At 35.5% G+C, this 6,357-nt stretch overlaps 1 pseudogene; it reads left to right on the top strand.

The window, feature by feature from the left end:
• The first annotated feature begins 919 nt into the window (after positions 1 to 919).
• On the top strand, positions 920 to 2,104 carry LOC122577545 (annotated as a pseudogene).
• The last annotated feature ends 4,253 nt before the right edge of the window (positions 2,105 to 6,357 follow it).

Raw genomic sequence — 6,357 nt, 5'->3', positions numbered from 1 at the left:
TTATCTAAGTGTACCGGTGTGTTCAGACGTTCTGTACGAGGTGGCGAAATATAGAAAGTAAAATTGAATCTGTGTGAATCTATTAATTATCAACCCCAAATCTATATTTAATAACAACAAATGTAAATACTTTAGCAAGCCACTGTATATATCAATATTAACGGTATGAATTTGCATATGTAAAAATAAAATAGAAGTAAACTTTCAAAATATTCTTATCTATCGTGTAATTAAGTTTTTGCTGACATCCTGTAAAGAAATATGTGTCAAAATATTTTATTATCCTTGTTACACTACTTATCGCAACAAATATCTTTTAGTTTTGGCATTCCTTAATTTATTATCTACTCCGGAAAGGTACGGGAAATCTGGTTTTTCTCACGTATGATGCTTCCTGCTAGCAACTTTCTCTCGTGGGTGGTTAGCATTCTTTCTTACCCTCCAATCTGGTAGATTAACCAATTAACAGTGACGTCCATTTCCCTCACTTTCCTAACGAAAACTTTCCTCAACGAATCCGATTATCTCGTACCATTAGCCACACCTCCGCACCGTCATCATCACAGAAAGACAGTTCTTCTACGTTCCTTGAGTAGTCATCATCTTAACTTATATCGCGCAATCTGCTCAATCGCTATCTTAACTCATCGTCTACCAGTTATAACCGAGAATTGCGAATCGTCAAGTGTAATCGCGAGTTCTACGTAAAGTGTCGAAAGTGAGAATTGTTAATAAATATACCGTTTAAATATCTCCGAGTGCTTCTTTGGCACCTACCACGTCCTACACACTTCAAATTCAAACGGCATGATCCGTTAATTTCCTGTGTCTTCTACGTGACACTATCTTCCATTATTGTATGAGAGAGAAATCGGATGATATGAATAACTTAAAAAGAAAGAAACAAAATCAAGAGAACATGGTACTCGCCAAAAGAATAAAAATTGAAAAGTTACGGAAAATAGCAAAGATGAAAAACAAAAGGAAAGGAAACAGAGAAAAACCAGAGAAAGATTTAGAACACAAATATTCAAAGAGAATGTGTGTTGAACGAACAGGAGAAGAAAAGATTAAACTGGAAGACACCAAACCTTCCGAAAAAGATTTGAGATATGCACTTAACAATGTTAATTATGACGAGGATAACGAGCAAAAGCTAAGGATATCTGCGTGTGGATTTTACTGGGATGACAACTCTGATTTAACTCTCATTCAGGATAAAGAATCATCTAGCGATAGTGAAGATAAAGTAGAGGGAAAACCAAATCTGAGAAATAAGAAATTAAGTGCCGCTGAACGTCGAGAACAAGAAAGACGGAAGGAAAGTGAAATTCGTCAAAGAGAAGAAGCACTCGCCAATATCTAGTTACCAAATTCTGTAGATCACTTCGACAGATTAGTTTTAGCTAGTCCAGACAGTTCAATAGTATGGTTACAGTATATGGCATACCATTTACAGGCAACAGAAATAGAGAAAGCAAGAGCAGTTGCGAGAAGAGCGTTAAAAACGATTAATTTCAGGGGAGAGAAGGAAAAATTAAACGTTTGGAAGGCTTGGTTGAATTTAGAATCTAATTCTTGAATCATTAAATGATGAAAGAGGCAGTGAGGTCTAACGACTCACTGAAAATATAAAGTCACATGTTGACTGTACATGTCGTGGCTGGCAGGCAGTGGAATTAGAGGAAACAATTAATATCATAATTGGAAAGTTTAAGTATATTCCCGAGACATGGTTTAATTTTGGAGAAGGGTTATTAAAAATGGGTTTGAAAGACAAATGGAGGCATATTATGCAGAGAGCATTGCTTGTTCAACACACATTCTCTTTGAATATTCCTTTTATAAATCTTTCTCTAATTTTTCTTTGTTTCGTTTCCCTTTGTTTTCCATCTTTGACACTTCCCGTAACTTTTCAATTTTTACTTTTTGACGAATACCAGGTTCTCTTGATTTTGTTTCTTTCTTTTTAAGTTATTATTATCATCCGATTTCTCTCTCACACAATACTTCTTTTCAAATGCAGATTTTATGACGCAGAGAGGCATAATATCGGATTTTTTGGAATTTAATGAGGCGTAACATTTAATTTCAGAGTGAATAGTATAAGGTGTTAGATCTGGCAATAAATCATTTATGTGACGACGTACAGGTATCGCAGCTAAAGTTCCGTTACCAATAGCCTGTAGGAATATCAAGATAAACCAATTTGTCACCATTAAGATTCTACCACGTTTACCATATTTTTGATCGTACAATGTATACAGTCTCCTATTTTAAATTTTTCAAAATTCCTGTATCTTCCTTAAGTTACAAAAGTTCTAAAATTAAATTAAGTACTGTAGCAAATACAAGAGCTGAAGGTGTATCGCCAGGAACATATTTTGGTGCTAGTAGAACTGCAATCTTCATACAAGGTGACCAGCTGGTAAAAGTCCTGTACTAACAGTTTGTCCTTCATATTTACCGATTCTTAAATATAGTCCCTGAGTGGGTGATTCTATTATTGTACCTACTATTTCTTCACCAATATCGAATGTTGCTTTTTCAACTTTTATGTCTTGATTAGCCACATTTAGAGTGATTCTCCCCGAATCTGTGTTCTCTGTTTGCATTTTTACCAAAATTGTTTGTCCAATTGAATAGTTCCAATTTACGTTAGATGTTTCCATCTGGAGGGCAGTATGTGGAATCCAACCTTTAACATCCCCGCAACACTTTACTAATATTCCACGCTTATGTATTTGAATGATAGTTGCGTGGTGTTTTGAGTCAATTTTCGCGTCTTGTATGTTTGCTAAAGTGGGCAAGTCACTCGTTATTAAAGACATTTTCAAAGCGAGATATACTTTTTTTCGGCCTATATGAACGAACAAGGCTCTTGCTTCTACTTCTTTGTTGACTTTCAGCTTCTTTAAAGCACTTAAGCCTTCATCAAATATATAATCTGGTGCAATTTAACCATTAAATTTACCAAGTTGTATATTAACGAAACCATTCACTTTATCAATATTTGTAATCTTTAAATTTACCACGTCGCCAGGTTTAAATGTTATATAGTAAATGACAACGTACATATTTTATAAAGTGGGAAGTACAATTGTTTAGTGTAATAGTCGGGGTATCTACGTGTACTCTCTAAGTCACAAGTTAAGTAATTTCGAAGGAATATTAAATTGAGTTATTTAAGGTTTAATTCCAACGAAGTAAGAGTCTAATCCTTCTCATTCACGCAAGCGAGAGAGCGGGAATCAAAGGCTAATGTAAAATAATGCCTAACATAATGCTAATGCCACGTACGATATAGTTGATGAAACTTTTTAATTTACTATTTATAATAAACCTTATAACTTATAATAAAACAACCGTCTACTCAAATTTCTTTTTTTCAATTTATAAAAATATGAATTTACACAAACACCAGCACTCTACTTATCATTACTTCCACACAACGTTCTCTTTCTAAAGTTCAGATTTTCGTAACTGCAGTTAAACGTGACACCCACATAGGCACACATCATTTTTTTTGTATTCTGCTACAATAGCACTTACTATAGTTTTGCTCGTAAACAAACCTGACAGGCGTGTAATCGACAAAAAATCATTTATAAGGTCGTTTCTCTATTAACCCTTTTGCTACGTGCATTGCTTTTGACATGAAAACACGATGCACTTACAATTCGCCAGGCCTATTATTCTGACTGCCAGTCATTCGGCTAATCCGTTTCCCATTTTTATCCACCATTCTTCGCTCGCCCTATACTCTCTCCCGTAATCACTGTCGACCTTGATCGATCGTAAGTGAACCGCGTATTCATAGACTAATTTCCTTCTTTTCTGTTATGTTTCCTTCTTTCGTCCTGTCAGAGTGCGTGAGAACCGAGATTTCACGTGTTTCAAATATTTATGACTGAATGGAAAATATCCATGAGGCTTGACATTAATTCAGATCTGTTTTTAAAGATAAAATTATAATTAGTTCTTTACTGATTACTCCACAGATTACCCAGATTCTGTTTACCATCCTATTATTCTAACTCATTCTAATAGGATAATAGTAAAATAATAGTAAAAGTGTAATTATAATAACACGTTAAGTACAAAATAATATTTTAAAATGGTACGAATTCCTTAAAAGGCATATCGGTCAATTCCATTATAGAAAAGTGCGAAATAGTAAGGATGTTACAAATACTAATTTTTAAATTTAGTCCAAGATTTACTATTATTTGTATTGTATTGTTGCGTGTATTTTTATGAGCGTAATATATTTCATTAAAATGCACTAGAAACTAATATCGGTGCAATGATAACGTTTCGTCGTCGTGTTCTCGCTGCATCTTGCGCGACTGTTGATCACGTCTAACTCATAAAAGTGAATTCCTGTGATGCTCACGTGGAATAATATTCTGCGTTGGTGTGCGCCAGTCGCGAGATCCACGCGCCCTTCCCGCTCGATCGATACCTAAATTAATTATGTCCCACTTGCCGCTGTGGAACCGCGGTATGTTACCGCCATTACCAGTTTTGACTTAGTACCATTCAAAACTTCACCGTAATAAAACTGTTCGTGAAACGAATAAAAGACTGATTCCGAATTGAACTTAAAAGTTTGTTCCTTTGTCTGTGAGGATTGCGCGTGATGTCCCGAAGATGGGAATTAAAATCGTTGCAAAGGCATCTGCTATTGTTGTGGCTCCGGTGTTCGGTATCGCAACAGCTATGCAGTTTTTGGTTAAGTTATCTTGTATTGTTGGTATGTGGCAGGTTCTTCTATATATTGTCTGTAATAATCATCAGTTGTGGAATTTTCGCTCTTACCAACTTTTGTATCTCGCAGCTTTTGCATTTTCTGATTAATTCTTGTACATCGTTTTTCATTCCTCGCCATGGATATCTTACTCTGAAACATCTTTAGGTTTTGGTGATTCTTTTGCATACTGCTATGTGTTTCTTCTATGAACTCTTTTCGAATATCCTCTGGAGGTGCTATATTTGTTTCCGTATATAGAGTAATTTCGACGTTGGTGCTCTTGAGTATTTTTCAGATGATCAGTTTATTATTTCTGAATGATGGGTTAATTCTTTCCCAATGACAATATAACGACTGCTGCTCTCGTTTCCTTGAGTATAGTTTTCGAGTTTTCGTAGTACTGTGACGATATTTTCGTCCTTCAGTTCTTCAAAGATATATTTTATGACAAATTTATTTTAGATTCATGGAAAAAATTTTGAACGGCTGAATGCTAGTGATGATTATTTGTCCTTCCTGTGGATTTTCCTTAACAAGTGACTCTTTTCCAAGTAACCGACATCAGCAAGAATTCTTCCTCTGACATCTTTTAAGTAACAATTTACGGACTTATTAAATGTACATATTAAATGTACATCTTTTTCCATAGCGATAAATATTTCTCCGGATATGTTTATTTTACAGGGCTCGTGGTTGTCTTCTCCTTCCTCGGCTTATGAATCTTAGGAGAGTGATATGTCCGGATCAGATTCTTAATAATCGGGAATAATACTTCTCAACTGCGTTCAAATGCTTTCCAGAATTTGTGAGATCTATATTCTTATAGGCTGAGGAGATAGACGAGATTGCAGGCTTTGATCGCGTGATTTCTCTATTTCATTCAATGGGTTGGAATTTTCAAGCGAAGTAGCTTTTTCGGCTTCTCCTTCGTCCAATGTTATTGGATTCCTTTGTGAATTATCAGTATTTTATTTATTGTTCAGGCTTAATGTGAGATGATTGTTGAATGTGTTATTAGCGTAAATGAATCGTATGAGTTTATAACGCCTTCCATGTGGATTTGAGGAACGGTGCACCAACCTTTCGTTGTTGTGTTGGTTGCTACCTGGTGAACATTTTCTCTTTCTATGGATAGACGTGGCGCTGTAATTGGGCCTTCATTCGAATTGCTAGGTACGCTCTATGTAAACCTTCTTTGATTTCGTTCCATTTCTTAAACACGATAACCGGTTTATCTTGGATAATTGCGCTTCGAATTCCTTATCTTTACGAGTAATCAATCTTTTAATCAAAAGAAGACCACTGAATTACGAGACAGCACGATTGCGCTCTTGTTTCGTTTTCCAGGTTTGAGTACGATATTGCATTTGTAGTCCAGCAACATTAATTTCCATTTAATGGAAATGCGATCTTTGACTGAATATAGTTAGACTAAGGGTCGGTAGTGAGTAACGAGCGTAAATTTACGAACACAAAAGGTCGGAAATATTACGTAGTATATATCATAGCCAGGCATTCCTTCTCAGTTGCTGAATAATTCTTTCCGACTGGGTATAAATTGCGACAACCATATAGAACCGGTAAATCGGGACCAATTTCATCTT

The sequence above is a fragment of the Bombus pyrosoma genome, unplaced genomic scaffold (genome assembly GCF_014825855.1).
Source record: "Bombus pyrosoma isolate SC7728 unplaced genomic scaffold, ASM1482585v1 HiC_scaffold_4727, whole genome shotgun sequence".
Classification (NCBI taxonomy): Eukaryota; Metazoa; Arthropoda; class Insecta; order Hymenoptera; family Apidae; genus Bombus; species Bombus pyrosoma.
This window is presented reverse-complemented; position numbering and strand designations above follow the sequence as displayed.